We start from the raw sequence: 20,807 nt of genomic DNA on the forward strand, positions 1-20,807 counted from the left end.
CCCCGTCCCCGGGCACATAGCCTCCCCGTCCCCCGGTCCGTCTCCCCGTCCCCGGGCACACAGCCTCCGCGTCCCCCGGTCCGTCTCCCCGTCCCCGGGCACACAGCCTCCGCGTCCCCCGGTCCGTCTCCCAGTCCCCGGGCACACAGCCTCCCTGCCCCCCGGTCCGTCTCCCCGTCCCCGGGCACACAGCCTCCCGGTCCGTCTCCCAGTCCCCGGGCGTGCCCGGTGCCAGTCTCCCCCCTCCTGTCTGTGCGCCTCGCCCCCCGTGTGATTGGAGCCCCCTCCCGGCCGTGACGCTCCTGACCCCGCCCCCATCCAGCAAGTAGACAGCCTCATAGAACGAAGCGGGGAGCAGAAGGGAGCATGGTCCGGATCCTGCAGCAGGCAGACACATATCCAGCCCGCCGCTACACCGAGCCCCGGGGCACACACAGCCCCCCGGAGCCCGCCGCTCCCCAGTCCCGGGACACTCACTAGGACAATCCGCCCAGCCCGTGCACCGGAGCGGACAGACGCTGAGAGGAGGACGGCGGGCGCTGACGGTGCGGTACCCGGCTGGCGGCATCCATCCCTCATCCCCGGAGAAGTCGGGCTGCATCTTCCCGTGTACGAGCCTGTGCGCCTGCGTCAGCCTGGATCCAGGAGACTGGAGGGAGGTAAGGTTATAAGGAGAACAACTTGTCACTGGAAGGAGGAGAGGGGAGAGGGATGCTCATCATACACCTAGAGGAGGAGAGGGATGCTCATCATACACCTAGAGGAGGAGAGGGATGCTCATCATACACCTAGAGGAGAGAGGGATGAGGGATGCTCATCATACACCTATAGGAGGAAAGGAGAGAGGGATGAGGGATGCTCCTCATTCACCTAGAGGAGGAGAGGGATGCTCATCATACACCTAGAGGAGGAGAGGGATGCTCATCATACACCTAGAGGAGGAGAGGGATGAGGGATGCTCATCATATACCTATAGGAGGAGAGGAGAGAGGGATGAGGGATGCTCATCATTCACATAGAGGAGGAGAGGGATGAGGGATGCTCATCATACACCTAGAGGAGGAGAGAAGGATGAGGGATGCTCATCATTCACCTAGAGGAGAGAGGAATGAGGGATGCTCATCATACACCTAGAGGAGGAGAGGAGAGAGGGATGCTCATCAGCCACCTAGAGGAGGAGAGGAGAGAGGGATGAGGGATGCTCATTATTCACATAGAGGAGGAGAGGGATGCTCATCATACACCTAGAGGAGGAGAGAGGGATGAAGGATGCTCATCATACACCTAGAGGAGGAGGGAGGGATGAGGGATGCTCATCATACACCTAGAGGAGGAGAGAGGGATGAGGGATGCTCATCATTCACCTAGAGGAGGAGAGGAGAGAGGGATGATGGATGCTCATCATTCACATAGAGGAGGAGAGGGATGAAGGATGCTCATCATACACCTAGAGGAGGAGAGGAGAGAGGGATGCTCATCATTCACCTAGAGGAGGAGAGGAGAGAGGGATGCTCATCATTCACCTAGAGGAGGAGAGGAGAGAGGGATGAGGGATGCTCATCATTCACCTAGAGGAGGAGAGAGGGATGAGGGATGCTCATCATACACCTAGAGGAGAGAGGGATGAGGGATGCTCATCATACACCTAGAGGAGGAGAGAGGGATGAGGGATGCTCATCATACACCTAGAGGAGAGGAGGAGAGAGGGATGAGGATTGCTCATCATACACCTAGAGGAGGAGAGAGGGATGAAGGATGCTCATCATACACCTAGAGGAGAGGAGGAGAGAGGGATGAGGATTGCTCATCATACACCTGGAGGAGGAGAGAAGGATGAGGGATGCTCATCATTCGCCTATAGGAGGAGAGGAGAGAGGGATGAGGGATGCTCATCATTCACATAGAGGAGGAGAGGGATGAGAGATGCTCATCATACACCTAGAGGAGGAGAGGGGAGAGGGATGCTCATCATTCACCTAGAGGAGGACAGGAGAGAGGGATGAGGGATGCTCATCATACACCTAGAGGAAGAGAGGAGAGAGGGATGAGGGATGCTCATCATTCACCTAGAGGAGGAGAGAGGGATGAGGGATGCTCATCATACACCTAGAGGAAGAGAGGGATGAGGGATGCTCATCATTCACCTAGAGGAGGAGAGAGGGATGCTCATCATACACCTAGAGGAGGAGAGGAGAGAGGGATGAGGGATGCTCATCATTCATCTAGAGGAGGAGAGAGGGATGAGGGATGCTCATCATACACCTAGAGGAGGAGAGGAGAGAGGGATGAGGGATGCTCATCATACACCTAGAGGAGAGAGAGATGAGGGATGCTCATCATACACCTAGAGGAGGAGAGGAGAGAGGGATGAGGGATGCTCATCATACACCTAGAGGAGGAGAGGAGAGAGGGATGAGGGAGGCTCATCATACACCTAGAGGAGGAGAGGAGAGAGAGATGAGGGATGCTCATCATACACCTAGAGGAGAGAGGGATGAAGGATGCTCATCATACACCTAGAGGAGGAGAGGAGAGAGGGATAAGGGATGCTCATCATACACCTAGAGGAGGAGAGAGATATGAGGGATAGAGGAATTGAGGAGAAAGGGATGAAGGATGCGCATCATACACCTAGAGTAGGAGAGGAGAGCGGGATGAAGGATGCTCATCATACACCTAGAGGAGGAGAGGAGGAGAGAGGAATGCTCATCATACACCTAGAAGAGGAGAAAGGGATGAAGGATGCACATCATACACCTAGAAGAGGAGAGAGGGATGAAGGATGCTCATCATACACCTAGAAGAGGACAGGAGAGAGGGATGAAGGATGCTCATCATACACCTAGAGGAGAGGGGGATGAGGAATGCTCATCATACACCTATAGGAGAGGGGGGTGCTCATACACTTAGAGGGATGTCCATACACCTAGAGAAGAGGGGAGTGCTCATATACCTAGAGAAGAGGGGGGTGCTCATATACCTAGAGGAGAGGGGGGTGCTCATATACCTAGAGGAGAGGGGGGTGCTCATATACCTAGAGGAGAGGGGGGTGCTATATACCTAAAGAAGAGGGGGGTGCTAATATACTTAGAGGGATGCCCATACATAGATGGAGTTAGCAGAGTTGGCATCAGCACACCTAAGGCCCGCATCCAGGGTTGCTCAGCACATGTCCACCTCAGAGCACTTGAGGTCAGTTTGGAATCAGACGCTCACGTATACGCGCTCCCCCGACACATGCTTACCCCAGCTACAGCTCATAGAAAAACCCTACAAAGTCATTGGCAAACAATAACACACAAAAAGTGTCACCAACCCATCACATTGGCAAAGTCTTCATTAATATTGGATGGTTGATCAAAACTCTTTTCGGTGCCATGCCAGCCGGATGTACCATTGTCACTGTTTTTAAGCATGATTGTTCAGATTAGATATTTGGGTGGGGGGCTAGGGGCATTGTGTTTAATCCGGTGGACGGTCCGGCATGATTTTGGCAATTGGCTCAATACACAAAGCTTTACATAAGAATCTGTAGTGTCAGCTATGTGACTGTTATTTTCAGATCTCAACTGACTAAAAATAACAGTCACTTTTTGGATAACAATCAGGTTTGTTAGCTTTGTAAATTGAGTCTAATGTGCAAAGAGCACCTTTTATATGATGAAGAATGTTCTTTATGCCTGCAGTGTGATGACAACTTCCCATGCAATGCTCCTGACATGCACAATGGGTAAATGCTGGATTTGTTTTTTGATAATAAGTATGTTTTTCTGGGTGTATTGGCATTGTGAATTGAGTCTGAAGTGGGTTGAGCACCTTTCAGATGTAGAAGAGTTTCCTGTGTATCTCCAGTGTGACAACTTCCCATGCATTGCTCCTGACATGCACAATGGTTACATGTTTTATCACTTTTCGATAATGAATACCTTTATCCAGGTGTGTTAGCTTTGTGAATTGAGCCTAAAGTGCAGTGAGCACCTTTAAGGGGGTGAAGAGTTCTCTGTATGCCTATTGTGTTATGTTTGTGTTATGCCAACCCTCCAATATCAAGACTCCTGGCATGCACAGAGGTTACATGTTTTTATCTCTGCTATGTAATGTCAATGTTATAATGTAACAGTCTGATGTTGCTCCCACCCTCCTCCCTTTATTTTTCCATTGAAGGAGAGAGAATGAGGAGTGACAACTTAAATTATAAAGTATGTGTTTGAAGTTTATATAAGTTACACTTATGATTGGAATATGCTAAAACGTTAAATAAAAATAAAATAAAAAGTCTGGTTGCTTCAGGCATTTCTGTATTATTTGGTGTCTGATAAAACATTGATCTGTCTGTAATTAAATATTATAAGGTTTATTTGTCAGGCACCACTCCTATTGTAGGGGTACAGCTAATCTTTGAAGAGTTGGCATGCATATACCATAGCTATGTATTCTGTAAGTGGTTTATGGGCAGTGGCGAATAGGTCCCACGTGTGCTGTTTTGAGGTTGCCTGCTTTGGACGTGAAATGGTTAATGTTATATATAATATGACATTAATATCTCAGAGGCATGGAGAGGGCTTGGCGAGCTTACAGTAACGTGATCCTGTGTTTTTATTCGTCTGCTGAAGCCCACCCCTCCGTCTCATTCATAAGAGCCCCGTGTTGTGCCCAGATGTGCTGGCGTGTCTGCTCCCACATGGAATGTGTCACTGGAGAGAGCTGTGGTTAGTGACTCTGCTGCCTTAGCTTGCCCCATGCCCTCTTGGGAGCATTGTGCGTAGAGAGAGACACACACACACACACAGGGGAGCTCTGGGAGGAGGGTGGTGCTCAGATGGTGTGGCCTGGCACGCTATATTACACAGCAGCTCTGCTAATATGTGTTATCTTGGATCGACTGCTTGTACCCTCCTGCTGAAAGGGAAGCTGTGCGGAGCAAGTCACAGTGGCGTTTGGCGACGACGCTTGGCTCCTACGCCCTGCAGGTGATTGGCACAGAGGGGGTATGGGATGGCCAGGTGTTTACGTAGAGCGGGCAGCAGGCTTTTCACAGCTAAACTATTACAAGGCTCCCTACCGAGCCGTATTTTCCACCTTGATTTCCACCTATCGCTGCTCCTTAAACGATTGTTTGTGCCAGCGTTGTCAACTGTGCCTGGCTTCTTGGGCTGAACAATTGTTGGAAATTTTCATTTTAAATTTAACATACTTTGCCTTAAAATCCCCTACCTTGATTTTTAGATACAATTCCCGTGACCAATTAATGACCTATGGACCTTGGGAATGAATATATATCAAGAGTCAAATGAAAATGTGACGTGTGTGTAGGTATATATATATATATATATATATATTTTTTAATCACACTATATAATTCAACTCAGTAAATGGCGCTTCGCTGTGAAAGTCCTGCTTTTTTCCTTTATTATACTTTTATATATATATATATATATATATATATATATATATATATATATATATATATAGTAAGTTAAAAATAAAAATATATATATATTTATATTGCACTATTTAATCCACTTCAGTAAATGGAGCTTCGCTGTGAAAGTCCTGCTTTTTTCCTTTATTATTCTTTTATATATATATATATATATAGTAAGTTAAAAAAAAATCAAATATTTATATTTATATTGCACTAGTTAATCCAGTTCAGTAAATGGAGCTTCGCTGTGAAAATCCTGCTTTATGATCCCACCCAGGTATTACCGGGCTTGATGATCTGGAAACTGATTTCAAGTGTTAGCGTCTCTGCAAAGTTGTGTTCAGTGCTTCTGCTTTTGTGATCTGTAATGTAATATTTATGATCAACAGTGTTGAATATTTACATGTATATTTTTATTTGTTTGCTGGCGTTTGCACATGTATATTGCTGGTTTGCAATGTGCCAAGATGTTTTATTAGCTTGTATGGCTGGGGGATTGTTCTGTTTTAAAATAGTGCAGGTTTGTGTTTGCTAATTTATTCTGTTGTGTGCCAAGAAAAGGTCAATATTTTTCGATTCTTCTACAAATATTATTAGTGTTCTTTTTATTTTTATTTTATTTTTATTTTTTTACTGTTCTTGTTGTTTTTTTATGCAACTGCTATTCCTAAATGTAAAGCGAATCTGGTCTTTTTAAACAATTTGGGTATAAGTAGGCAAGGTACTTGTCCTACTTTTTATATCCTCAATTTCTCAGACTGACCCTGATTTCCCCAGGGAGTTCGGTGCACAAATATCCACTTCAAAATTGGTACCTTGGCATCTCACCTTCCCTGTATATACGTGCACTGTGCACCTCTTTATGGCTGGGGAATAGAGAAGCAGGGCATGCTATATTTCTGATTTAGGAGCTAAAAGCTGCAGTTTTTTATATTGACTGCTCTGGGTTCTTGGAAGTTCAGGAAGATTAAAAATGTGCAGGCATATTACCAGTCACTTGCTTCGAAACCCTTATGCCAGTCTGAATTGTTGAAAGCAGTCATTCTCAAACTTTTTAACATGTAGGAACCCTTGAAAAAACGTTTGGGGTCTCAGGGAACTCCTACAAATAATTAGAAAACCTTCAGTGCATTAGGGGTCAGTGGGAGGAATATGGCTTACTGGTGGTGGTTAGTATGAAGAATGCTCCTTACATTGGTGGTCACTGTGAAGAATGCTCCTTACATTAATGGTCAGTGGGAGGAATGCTCCTTACACTGGGGGTCAGTGGGAAGAATGCTCCTTACATTGGTGACCAGTGGGAAGAATGGTCATGGTCAATGGGGAGAATGTTCCATACCTTGGTGGTCAATGGGAAGAATGCCCCTTACATTGGTGGTCAGTAGGAAGAATGCTCTTTACATTGGTGGTTAGTAATAAGAATTAGCCTTATGCCCATGGTCAAGGAGAAGAATGCCCCTTACATTCGTGGTCAGTGGGAAGAATGCCCTTTACATTGGTAGTGAGTGAGAAGAATTCCCCTTACATTGGTGGCCAGGTAAAGAATGTCCATTACACTAGTGGCTAGATGGAAGAATGCTTCTTACTTTGGAGGTCATTGTGAAAAATGCCCTCCTTACAGATAGCTAAAATGATTGGTTTTAATGGTTCCATATCTGAGAAGAAGAAACTGCTCAATTCCTGAAAGAGTCCCCAGCAAGCTCTAGAGCGGTTCTTCTCGACCAGGGTTCTTCCAGAGGCTGCTAGGGGTTCCTTGAGCAATGATCAATTTCTTCCTCTCAGCTAAGTTCCTACTAACACCACTGACCTTTTTAGCTATCTGTAAGGGGGTCTTTTTTCCCAATGATGATAAATGTAAGGAGCATTCTTCCCATTGATCAGCACCACTAATGTTTAATGAGTTGTAGATATAGTCATTTTCAGCAGTGGGTCCCTGATACCAGAAAGTTCTTTCAAGGGTTCTTCTGTGTTGAAATGGTTGATAAATGCTGCTCTAGAGGAACCCTGGTGTTTAACGGGAACCCTAGTTGAGAAAGGCTTGTGTACAGCGAAAAGTGGTTTAAATTAGGTGCATTTTTCTCACTTTTAGCTAATGCAGAATTCTATAAACTAAGATCCTACAGGTGTTGGAGAACTACAAGCTCAGGCACGTCGTGCTTGAATCTGTTTTTCTTCTTCAGCAGCTATGTACTATTTCCTAAGATGCGCCGGGTTGATATATGGCCGCATATTGCACTTGGCGGCTAGACATTGCCCTTCTGTACTGTATTTATGAATCATATCACACACGCAGTCTCTGCCCCTCCTTTATTCTTCAGACCTCAAGATGGTTCAGCTTTACCATGGTTTTTTTCTCAGCACGCATCCTATAGATAGGCTTTAAACCTTGTGATGGTCATTAGTCATTATAGCCATCTGTTTGTGATATCAGTTTTTGTGTTTCACATTTAAACGTTTGCCAGTACGCTGTTGTTTCATATACTGTAGCATTTTATTTTATGTTTGTATCTTAAAACTGGAATTGCTGGAGGGTTAAAAGTATACTCGAATGGAAAAACCCACCGCAAAGCCACACAGGACATACAGTGTGTTCCAGTGTAACTGAGACCGATCTTTCTTTTTAACTCCTGCAAGCCTCTCCCGCAAGCCTTGCATGCAGAACAGAACAATCTTATTACATAAGGCAGAGTAATAATGTGCAGCCTGCAATTACCCATTGCAACCAATCAACCATTATGTTTTTTTGTGCTGATTGGTCCAAACAGATAAAAGGCGAAATCCAAAAGGTAATTACTAGATTAGGCTATACAGAAAAACATTCATCGTCCATGTGGGTTGGCTCAGTTAATGGCTTTCAAATACTTGTGTTAGAAAGTCTTAGAAGCAGGGGCGGACAGACCATTTTTGCAGATGCACAAGGGTCCTTTAGAATATAGGGCCCCATTTACACAAGATATGGGTTCGGCGGGTCCTGGGACCCCTCCTACTGTCATGTAGACCTGGACACCACTCACATATAGGGCAGGTGAAAAGAGGGAGTTGTTCTTCAAAATGTCTTAACCACTTAATCTCAGGCAGGTTTTACCCTCTTTATGAGGACATTTTTTGCTATTCAGCACTGCACTACTTTCACCGGCAATTGTGCAGTCATGCAACCTTATATGCAAATTACTTTTATATATTTTTTCACTCAGAGCTTTTTTTTTTGGTGGTGATTGATAACCACTGGGTTTTTTTTATTTTTTATTACATACATGAAAAAAGCCAGCAAACTTGCTGACAAAAACCTGCTGAAGCCAGTGACAGCATAGGTTAGCACAGGGGTTGCATGAATGCACACCCCTAACCTGGAGTAGGCTGGATCACGTACATGTAAGTGATCCAGTAAATGGTTAACCATACTCTCTTATTGACTGGGTGTGGACAAGAAAATATTCCTGCACAGGTTCCCTGTCTTCCAATGCTCAGTAGCTATTGCAGTCATTGTTTAATTAACACCCTAAGGGCTTAATCATCACAAGCAATACTCTTAATAGTTAAAAATATTAGTAGTTAGGCTTAATTTAAAATTCTATATGACCGCTGTATCAAAACATACAACAACATTTTAATTTGCATCTGCTAAACTGGGTATGGCCCATCTTAATGTACAGCATCAATTTTGCTTATTAAAGAGAACCTGTCAGTAGAAATAAGTGGCCGAACTGATGTATTCACCTAACAGGATGCACCATTCGTTTGCTGCACATACTTTTCGCTGTTTTAAAAGATTTCTGCACATAATGGGGTTAATTTACTAAAACTGGAGAGTGCCAGATCTAGTACAGTTCTGCATAAAAACCAATCAGCTTCCATGTTTTTTTTTGTCAAAGCTTAACCGCTTGCATACTGCCCCATGTACAGTTACTGCGGCACTCTGCGCCAGATCACGTACCTAGCATGCGATCTGACGCTTCCAGGTCTGGAGCGTGTGCGCACCGTCGCCGACCCACTTCCACTGTGATTATACACAGTGGGACCCCAGCTGTGGGTACAGTAAACTCGATGTCCGTTGGCGCCTGCCCATTAGACAGTACACAGGCAGAACAACAATCTGTAAACAAGGCAGATTGTGGTTCTGCCAGAGGGGAAGGTACTGATCCTGTTTCTTCTAGGCATTAATTCGGATGTTTGCCTTCCCCTAGTTAAAGCACCTCCCCCACAGTTAGTAAACATAATTTAGGCATACATTTAATGCTTTGAAGCCCTGTACACACTATCAGATTTTCTGCTGATTTTTTCCTACAGATTTACCAAAACCATAAAATATGAGGTCAAATCTTAGGAGTTTCAATTTGTATGCAATCAGACAGGCCCTTCTACTACATGGTTTTGGTAAATCTGAAGACAAAAATCAGCAGAAAATCTGATAGTGTGTATGGGGCTATGCATATTTTTTAGCACTGATCACTGTATTAGTGTCACCGGCCCCCCAAAAATGTCAAAAGTGTCAGTTAGTTGTCCAATTTTTCCGCCGCAATATCGCAGTCCCACTAAGTCACTGATTGCCACCATTACTAGTAAACAAAAAAGAATAAAAAAATCCCATAGTTTGTAGATGCTATAACTTTTGCACAAACCAATCAATATATGCTTATTGGGATTTTTTAAACAAAAATATGTAGCAGAACACTAATTGGCCTAAATTTATGAAGAAATTAGATTTTGTGATTAGCGGAAAAAAACAAAATGCAGAGGTGATTGAATACCATCAAAAGAAAGCTCTATTTGTGGGAAAAAAGGACAAAACTTTTATTTGGGTACAGAGTCGCACGATCACGCAATTGTCAGTTAAAGTAACACAGTGCTGTATCACAAAAAATGGGCATTGAATGAACGGGGGTAAATCTTCCAGAGCTAAAGTGGTTAATTGAACAAGCTGAAGTTAGAAGTTGATTATCTAACATGCACAGCTGGACCAGATTTTGCATTCTCCAGTTTTAGTAGGCTGCTTTCACACTGGCGCAGGTGAGCGTTGACGGTAAAAGCCACTAGTTTTAGTGGCGCTTTACCGTAATTTTAGCGGTGCTAGCGAGGTACTTTTAACCCCCGCTAGCGGCCGACTAAAGGGTCAAATGCGCCCCTGTAGTGCCGCTGCCGAATCGCATTGCAGGCGCTTCAGCAGATAGGCCTATTCATTTCAATGGGCAGGAGTGGTGAAGGAGCAGTATATACTCCACTCCTTCATCGCCCCAAAGATGCTGCTTGCAGGACTTTTTTTTATGTCCTGCCAGCGCAGCGCCCCAGTCTGAAAGTACTCAGGTTCTCACACTGGGACTGCAGGGGAGGCGTTTTTCAGGTGCTTTACAGGCGCTATTTTTAGCCCAAAAGCACCTGAAAAACGCCCCAGTGTGAAAGGGGTCTAAAGCCCCATACACACTATAAGATTTTCTGCTGATTTTTGTCCTCAGATTTACCAAAACCATGTAGTAGAAGGGCCTGCCTGATTGCATACAAATTGAAACTCCTAAGGTTTGACCTCATATTATATAATTTTGGTAAATCTGAAGGAAAAAATCAGCAGAAAATCTGATAGTGTGTATGGGGCTTAAATCAACCCCAATGTGTCTGCCAGATGCTAATCCATAAATGGTTGCTTTGACTAACCCCATATTGTGGATGACTGAGATGCTTTGTGTCGGAGGATACAGGTATAGGTGAAAGTTTTCAACCAGTTTTCAAAAGCATAGATTAGCATACTGATCGTGCTTGCAGTCCTAGGCCCTTGGGCCTCCAGGGTGCTGAAGAATATTTTGTTGGAATTCAATAAAATGAAAATATTTGCAGTAGGATTATGTAATCTATGTGATGTCAGTTTAATAATGTTTTCCTAAGGATATTGGTTTGTTGATATATGTTATCTGATCTCTCAAACTAAACCTATAGTCTGGAACTCATGAATTGTAGTGAAAGCTTTGACATATTTGTCTTGGCCAGAGATACCACTGTTTCAAGGTTCGGCTGAATGTCAGTTCTTTGGCAGTTGGTCACATGATCTCTTCTAAGTGAGAGGATGAGATTTTAGATTGGTCAATCCTCCTTGTTAGTAGAGATCATTGGACAATTGCTGAGCATGAACAGGAGAGTAGGCGATGTTGTTTTGGCAATAGGTCCCCTTCGTAGGCTTGGTGGCTTTGAAGAAGATCTCTTGTGGACCATGGATCTCTGGAACTGGTTGACATTTGTTTACAGTTCTAACTTCTTTATCCATAAAATATGATATCACAAGGCACAGCAGTAAGATATTCAACTTGAAACAGCATTTATTACATACACAACCTTTGGAAGTATGAACTGTGATCCGAGAAAATGCTCAAGTTCTGTACGCAGTCTACATTGGGTCTAGGATGTTCTTACATTCCCTAGTGGCCACCAGCCAATTTTAAACATTTCTGGTAGAACATTTGTGCAATTAATTAATAGTACATGCTACTCGTGTATCTTAAACCATAGGGAGACATTTGTTCCGTCTGTATAGTGTTTAGTCTTCACTTTTACTGATTAATTGCTAGCACTTTAGTGTGACTACAAACAGTTGCTTGTATGCTCCTCCCCATAAGGTGATAACCGTATGTGCTCCGGTCCAGGATCACTTAGCTTTTGGTTGTAATGGTTGTATCATTTGGAGATTGATGAGAGCAGCTAACCTCTATTGAAAGGGGAACCTGAAAAATGTGAAGCCTAACATTACTGACCTCTCTCCTGATAATGCAAATTTCCTGGCTATCATTCAAAACTTTATATCTCAATACTTTGGGGCTGATTTACTAAAACTGGAGAGTGCAAAATCTGGTGCAGCAGTACATGGTAGCCAATCAGCTTCTAACTTCAGCTTGTTCAGTTAAAGAGGGATTTCACTGTAAAAAATTCTAGGAGAGGGAATCAGGAAGTGAAGCTTTGCGGCTTCACTTCTCGATTCCCTACTGCGCATGCGCGAGTCGCGCAGTGCAATAGGAACGGTCCGCCTTGTCTCTGGGACCAGTGTGTGTTCCAGCAGACAGCGCGCCGGGACAGGAAGAGGCATAGACTCCCGTGGGAGTCTATGCCCGGAAGTGGGTGCAAATACCTGTCTTAGACAGGTATCTGCACCCCCCTCCCCCCTGAAAGGTGCCAACTCTGACACCGGGGGGGGGGGGTTCCGATGAGCGGAAGTTCCACTTTATGGTGGAACCCCGCTTTTCGCTTTGACAAGAAAAAAACTGGGAGCTGATTGGTTTTTATGCAAAGATGCTCCAGATTTTTTACACACTTTTTTTAGTAAATCAACCCCTATGAGTCGCTGACTCAAAACAAGTATGCAGATAAAGACTGTGGAGTTACATAGTAGGTAAGGTTGAACAAAGACAACAGTCCATCCAGCTTCTAACTTCAGCTTGTTCAATTAATCTTTGACAATAAAACCTGGAAGCTGATTGGTTTCTATTCAGCGCTGCACTAGATTTTGCACTCTCCAGTTTTAGTAAATCAAACCCTGTGCATGTATTTTTTTCAGATGCAACCAATAGAAGTACCCAAGTTTGATATGGTATCTGCGATGCCTGGTACAGCAGAGCTCAAACTGGGGGAGGAATAGGCAGAACATTGAGCCAGTTAGGTGCCAGTGTGACAACAAGGGACCTGCTAACAGGAGGAGAGAGCAGAGTGGCAGAGAGATGAGCTCATTAGTGTGTAGCTTCTCCTTCACTGCCCAGTCATAGACTGTAAAGCCTCGTACACACGATTGGATTTTCCGCCGGGAATTGTGTGATGACAGGCTGTTGTCGGAAAATCCGACCGTTTGTATGCTCCATCAGATAATTGTTGGCCAACTTTCCATGGACAAATGTTGGATGGCAGGCTTTAAAATTTTCCACGGACAAATGTTGGATGGCAGACTTAAAAAATTTCCGTGGACAAATGTCTGTTGACGGATTTTCTGAGCGTGTGTACACAAGTACGTCAGACAAAAGTCTAAAGTACAAACACGCATGCTCGGAAGCAAGGACGAGCTGGTAGCGGTCGGTCTTGTAAACTAGCATTCGTAATGGAGAATTTACATTGGTGACGTGGCAAATTATGAAATCTCGAAATGCAGCACACTTTCTCTTCTTTGGGATAATAATGAAGCTGTTTTGCTGGTGATACTGATGGAGTTATGGCAAGCTAATTTTCAAAGGCTTTTTTTTTCTAGTGATATCAAGAATAATATTATTATGCTTGTTATTTTCTTTTCTTTGGGCAAGTTACCACAACACCATTATCCCTTGGTTTTTAAGATCAAAGATCAAAGATACAACTATGTTGTTGTCCCTTAATTTTACATTGTATTTTTTAAAATGTAACTGCCTACTGCCAAACTATCATTTGAAGTAAAACACATAGCCAAGTATTATTCCCCACAATTTTTTTTTTATTGTGCATTAAAAAATGAAAACAAATAAAATTAGACATGCTCTTTGCCAATAGAACTTAACCAAAAAGTGCATTCTATACATCCAAAAATATAGAAAATATACCAAATCAAATCATTATTCAACCAAAAAATGTAAAAAATGCATGTGTCCTGCTTCTTAATATAGGGGGTAAACAATGCCAAGAGTTGGGGAAAGCAGGGGTCCGTCATCCGGAGATAATTCCGAAAATCATCCAGATTATTCTCCTGGAGCTTCCGCAGCAAAGGCATATGACATAATTGGTCACGATTAATAAAGCAACCAATTTTTAGTCCAAGAACTCCTCCTCCTCCTGTTCCTGGACTGGACTTGGGTCAAAGCAATAACTGCAAGGCCAGTAATAAATAACACGTTATCTCCTCCGATTCCACAACATGGCTGGTTGACGAACGGCCGCTCAGAAACGAACTGAAAAGCGCAAAATGAAAAGCATGAAATGAAAAGCGCGAATCAACACTCACCAAACTTCTACTAACACAAAATTAGCACAAAGAGCCCAAAGGGTGGAGCATGACAATTGAACTCTTTATTGGCTCGTAGTACGTCACTAAGCTTGTGTTTGTTGGTTGACAATTCCTTGCCGTTTGAATGCAAGACAAGTTCCTGGCCAAAGCTCTTCGGACAAAAGTCCAAGGTTTTGTCTGCGGAAAATCCGATCGTGTGTACGAGGCTTAAGTGTTACTTAACTGCAGAAGAGAGAAATCAGGTCTTCTGCTGTGTCAGACAAGGCTGTACAGTCGGGCCGAATTGTGTACATCTCAGATCTGGATGGACAGTTCTATGAATCCTTTGAAAACAGTTCTTTGATGTGTATTTCATCCGTGTATTTTGCTGTTTTCCTAGAGGCAAGCTTTGAGACCAGGGCTACAGGGGTTATGTTTGATCACAGGACTGAAGACAAATCACGTGATTGAGCATTTACTAATATCGCGCAACTGTTTGCAATTATGTTCCATTTTAATTAATCAGTGGAGTGTTCGCCATTTAATTTTTTTTTTACTCAAGACTGCTCACAGAATCGTTTTATGTGCAAACTAATCGCAACTCGCCATTTAAAAAATGAAACCTGGAATACTGTGCAACTGTCCGCCATCGCTTGTATGTTCACATGACATTGCCCACAAAATAAAGCAGATGACTGCAGAATCAAGTCTCTCCCAACAAGAAAGTTGCTTTGCTCTCAGGAGGTTTCGACACACACACAGCCTTGAAGAAGAAGCGTTGGGTCTTTTTTTTTCATTCTCAGTAAACTCTCCAAGCAGCCCTCTCCGGAAACGACCGATCTCCTTCATGCCTCCTGATGGGAGAAGAGCAATCACCCTTCAAACCTATGATGAGCTGATGCAGAATTAATTACCGTATATACTCGAGTATAGGCCGACCCGAGTATAAGCCGAGGCCCCCAATTTACCCCCAAAAAACTGGGAAACCTATTGACTCGTGTATAAGCCGAGGGTGAGATATGCCTGTCCATCCCTGTGTGTGTGTCCATCCATCCATCCATCCCTGTGTGTGTGTGTGTCCATCCATCCCTGTGTGTGTGTGTCCATCCATCCATCCATCCCTGTGTGTGTGTCCATCCATCCATCCATCCCTGTGTGTGTGTGTGTGTCCATCCATCCATCCATCCCTGTGTGTGTGTCCATCCATCCATCCATCCCTGTGTGTGTGTGTGTGTGTGTGTGTGTGTGTGTGTGTGTGTGTGTGGCCTTGTGTGTCCAGCCTACCTGTGTCCTGAGCCTCCGTCCGGTCCCGAGCCTCCGTCCGGTCCCGTCCCGTCCTGAGCCTCCGTCCGGTCCCGTCCCGTCCCGAGCCTCCGTCCGGTCCCGTCCCGAGCCTCCGTCCGGTCCGGTCCCGTCCCGTCCCGAGACTCCGTCCGGTCCCGTCCCGTGACTCCGTCCGGTCCCGTCCCGTCCCGAGCCGAGCCTCCGTCCGGTCCCGTCCCAGGATCACCGCTCTTCGTCGGCGCCCATTCCCCTGTTCAAATGCCGCGCCTCCCTGTCTGTGATAGGCGGAACACAATTTCCCAGCAGCCTGTGTTCCGCCTATCACGGACATCGTCTCATCCTCGTCCGTAGTACGAGGATGAGACGATGTCGGTGATAGGCGGAACACAGGCTGCTGGGAAATTCAGTGTTCCGCCTATCACAGGCGAAGGCGGAGCCGAAGGCGCGGCTTTTGAATTATAGAATGGCCGCTGTCTGTCTGCTCGACACGCTGATCGAGCAGGCAGACAGCGATGACTCGAGTATAAGCCGAGGGGGGCACTTTCAGCCTCAAAAAAGAGGCTGAAAATCTCGGCTTATACTCGAGTATATACGGTAGCTGAAAAGGCGCTGTAAGGTTTAATTTGAGGAACGGACGTGCCAAAACATCCATCTGACATCACTTTTTCTGAGCTCCAGCATTTAATCCTATCAATCCTATGAATGTTAACTATAAATGAGTTCATTGTTCCTCTAGACCAGGGATCTTCAAACTACAGCCCTCCAGCTGTTGCCAAACTACAAGTCCCATGAGGCATTGGAAAATTCTGACATTCACAGACATGACTATGCATGATGGGAATTGTAGTTCCTGAACAACTGGAGGGCCATAGTTTGAGGACCGCTGCTCTACACATTGTAACATTGTACTTCCAATCTCCACTGTGCTGAAGGAAAGTTTTTCATAGGTCAGCCACAGGGTTTGATTTACTAAAGGTGGTTCTCTTTTCAAGGAAACCTGCACATTGCAAGGGTATTTTCCCCAGAGCTTAGTGAATAAGGTAAAGCTATGCTGACTTCCGTCATCCAATCATATGCAAGCAAAAATGCATTTTTTAATTTTTTTCTTGCATGTGACAGGGTATTCTTAACAAAGTGAAACTTCACCACATTCACTTCTGGAGAAAATTTGCATGCAATGTGAAAAGCCTATTAGTCTTTAGTAAACCAACCCCAGAGATCCCTTGTGAGAACGCCCTTTGTTTTTTAACCCCTTCCCGCCTAGCCACCACAGTTATACTGCAGCAGGATGGCGTCCCTGCGCGAGCCGTCGTAGCTGTACTTTGGCTCTTTAGTACGCTTTTGCAGGCACCGTGTCCCCGGGGGCCAAGGTACGTGACCTGTGGGCACGATCGTGGTCGGGCACCCGCGATCGCTCGTGACAGAGCGAGAACCGGGATCTGTGTGTGTAAACACACAAATCCCGGGTCTCGCAGGGGAGAGGAGACAGATCGTGTGCTCCTACTAAGTAGGAACACTGATCCGTCTCCTCCCCTAGTCAGTCCCATCCCACCCACAGTTAGAAAACACCTAGGGCACACAGTTAACCCATTTATCGCCCCCTAGTGTTAACCCCTGCACTGCAGGTGATAGTTATACAGTAATCAGTGGCTATTTTTAGCTCTGATCGCTGTATAGATGTCAATGGTCCCAAAAAGTGACCATTGAAATCTGTCTGCCGCAATGTCGCAGTCACAATAAAAATCACTGATCACCGCCATTACTAGTAAAAAAAAAATTAAAATGCCATAAATCTATCCCCTATTTTGTAGACACTAGAATTTTTGCATAAACCAATCAATATATGCATATTGTTTTTTTTATTTACCAAAAATATGAAGAAGAATACATATCAGCCTAAACTCATGAAGAATTTTTTTTTTAAATTGGGATATTTATTATAGCAAAAAGTACAAAATATTGTGTTTTTTTTTTTCAAAATTGTCGCTCTTGTTTTTTTTATAGCGCAAATTAATTCAAACTGCAGAGGTAATCAAATACCACTAAAAGAAAGCTCTATTTGTGGGGAAAAAAGGACATAAATTTTGTTTAGGTACAATGTCACACAACTGCGCAATTGTCAATTAAAAAGACGCAGTGCCATATCACATGGCCTGTTCAGGAAGGGGGTAAATTCTTTCGGGACTGAAGTGGTTAAGAAATGTGGCTGTCATAGTTATTCATTGTGTTTAACCCAGTCTGTTTAGTGGTGTCAATCCTTTGGATAGCTGTGGAATCTAAGGGGTTAATCCTCTGCATTGTGTAAATAGGCTGTTTGATCGTGTCTTCTCTGATCTTCACCTTCTTCCATTGTCTCCAACCCCTCTCCAAATATTAGAAATAAAAGGTGTCAGGCTGCACATGCTCAGTTTGGTGTATATTGCTAGAGTTTTTTTTTGTTCTTGGGAGAGTGCATGTGATCATCACAGGGCCAATCAACACTTTATTGAATTTGGTACAATACGTTAACAATAGGGATTAACACCAGAAACATGGTGCAGCAACATTACTGAATTCCCACAATATGTTCTATTTTTTTCAGCACACACCAATGTAGCAGGTGGATGTGAACAAAAATAAAAGGACATAATACAAATTTGTATTGGGGCTGCTGCTGGTGTAGATGGGTCCCATTATTGAATTCCCCCTCTTCTGCCTTATACTTGCCGTACTCTCCTCCCAAAAAAGAGTTTGCCAAAAGTATATATTTATTCCCTGCCATGAGATCAGATATGAGGACCTCTGACCTGTCATGCTCAGTTTGGTGTATATTGCTAGAGTTTTTTTTTGTTCTTGGGAGAGTGCATGTGATCATCACAGGGCCAATCAACACTTTATTGAATTTGGTACAATACGTTAACAATAGGGATTAACACCAGAAACATGGTGCAGCAACATTACTGAATTCCCACAATATGTTCTATTTTTTTCAGCACACACCAATGTAGCAGGTGGATGTGAACAAAAATAAAAGGACATAATACAAATTTGTATTGGGGCTGCTGCTGGTGTAGATGGGTCCCATTATTGAATTCCCCCTCTTCTGCCTTATACTTGCCGTACTCTCCTCCCAAAAAAGAGTTTGCCAAAAGTATATATTTATTCCCTGCCATGAGATCAGATATGAGGACCTCTGACCTGTCATGCTCAGTTTGGTGTATATTGCTAGAGTTTTTTTTTGTTCTTGGGAGAGTGCATGTGATCATCACAGGGCCAATCAACACTTTATTGAATTTGGTACAATACGTTAACAATAGGGATTAACACCAGAAACATGGTGCAGCAACATTACTGAATTCCCACAATATGTTCTATTTTTTTCAGCACACACCAATGTAGCAGGTGGATGTGAACAAAAATAAAAGGACATAATACAAATTTGTATTGGGGCTGCTGCTGGTGTAGATGGGTCCCATTATTGAATTCCCCCTCTTCTGCCTTATACTTGCCGTACTCTCCTCCCAAAAAAGAGTTTGCCAAAAGTATATATTTATTCCCTGCCATGAGATCAGATATGAGGACCTCTGACCTGTCTGTAAGAGTCCACTTGTTTCATAATATCTTTCTTTAAAGCAGAGGTAGGCAACCCCTGGCACTGGTGCTGTAAGCAGCACACAAAGCCTTTTGCCGGCACTCGACTCCCTCCCCATCAGCGGAGCAGCGCAGGGAAGTGTCATTGAGACACTTATGTATTCCATATTTCAGAGTTCGCCACACCGCACCTGCACTGAGGGGGGAAGCACTGTGCCCCCCACACATTGTAAGAGATGGGAAACATTGTTTGGTTCTCTAACTTATGTGTAGCTGCGATTGTCAACTTTTGTGATGGGGAAGAGATGGGTGCAGTTCTGCTGGGGGGGGGGCTAAAGCCAGTCACTGTCCTGCTAGCCCCACACACCATCTGGAGGAAGATGACTCGATTGGTTGCCACTACCAATCGCAGAAAGAAGGGATTTCACTGTTATTGAGAAAACTACAATCAGGTGACAGTTTGTGGAATTACTGTTGAGCTTCTGGGAACTTTGTTGAAATTATTCCTGAACTTTTGCAATACTTACTACTGAACCCTGGCACTCTGTGTCCCTTTAAGCCACAGCTAGTGTTCTGCGTAATGAAAAGCACACCCAATTTTTGCTGCGGCGCTGAGCGGCACACTTTTTTTCAGCTGCGGGGCCCGATCCTGCACACAGGCCCACTGCTTTCAGAAAATGCCCCTGACTTGAGCTCATCATTGCGCATTCATTCCAGATGCTTGTATCTGACATCACATACATCACATACATCACATAAATCACATACATCTCATGCAAGCACAGGTAGATGTGTTTCTGCTTCCTTTTACCACTCTGCATATCACGCATATCATAGATGAGAAGAGGGTACAGCAGGGGAGTAGATGAGCAGGAGGTTACAGCGGTGGGGAAAATGAGCAGGAGGGATTCAGAGGTGGGGCAGAGAAGCAGGAAGGTACAGAGTTGGGTCAGATGTGCAGAGGGATGCAGAAGAGAAAGGCGGTACATCGGTGGAACACATGAGCAGGGTGGGGCAGAAGGGTGGGGCAGAAGAGCACGGGGAACAGTGGTGGGACAGATGAGAAAGGGGGTTACAGTGGTGAGACAGAAGAGCAGGGTTGTACAGTGGTGGGACAGATGAGCAGGGGGTTACAGTGGTGGGTCAGATGAGCAGGGGGTTACAGTGGTGGGACAGATGAGCAGGGGGTTAGAGTGGTGGGTCAGATGAGCAGGGGGTTACAGTGGTGGGACAGATGAGCAGGGGGTTACAGTGGTGGGTCAGATGAGCAGGGGGTTACAGTGGTGAGACAGAAGAGCAGGGTTGTACAGTGGTGGGACAGATAAGCAGGGGGTTACAGTGGTGGGACAGATGAGCAGGGGGTTACAGTGGTGGGGCAGATGTGCAGGGGGTTACAGTGGTGGGTCAGATGTGCAGGGGGTTACAGTGGTGGGGCAGATGAGTAGGGGGTTACAGTGGTGGGGCAGATGAGCAGGAGGGACAGTAATCTGAGGTGTGAAGGTGCGTGAATTGGGGCTGATATGAGGCATGAGAGTGCAGGGTGTTAATTTCTCACTAAAGTAGTTTACAGAATTTACTTTATAAAAAATCATTTTCGTGATTAAGAGTATGAAG

General features: G+C 44.6%; 1 protein-coding gene across 3 annotated transcripts in view; it reads left to right on the top strand.

Annotated features, from left to right (window-relative positions):
- Positions 1-230: 230 nt before the first annotated feature.
- The window catches only part of KLHL29 (kelch like family member 29), a 1,407,189-nt gene continuing 1,386,612 nt past the window's right edge, over positions 231-20,807 (top strand). Inside the window, exon 1 of one of the 3 annotated variants that reach the window (XM_077488859.1) lies at positions 231-659. The gene's annotated coding sequence lies outside the window, so the exon portion shown is untranslated. Of the gene's footprint in view, positions 660-4,671; positions 4,971-20,807 lie in introns of those variants that run through there. The other 2 variants (XM_077488857.1, XM_077488858.1) reach the window with 2 other exon arrangements.

This window comes from Lithobates pipiens, unplaced genomic scaffold, assembly GCF_037356315.1.
Source record: "Lithobates pipiens isolate NorthernLeopardFrog02 unplaced genomic scaffold, aLitPip1_a1.2 Scaffold_18, whole genome shotgun sequence".
Lineage (NCBI taxonomy): Eukaryota > Metazoa > Chordata > Amphibia > Anura > Ranidae > Lithobates > Lithobates pipiens.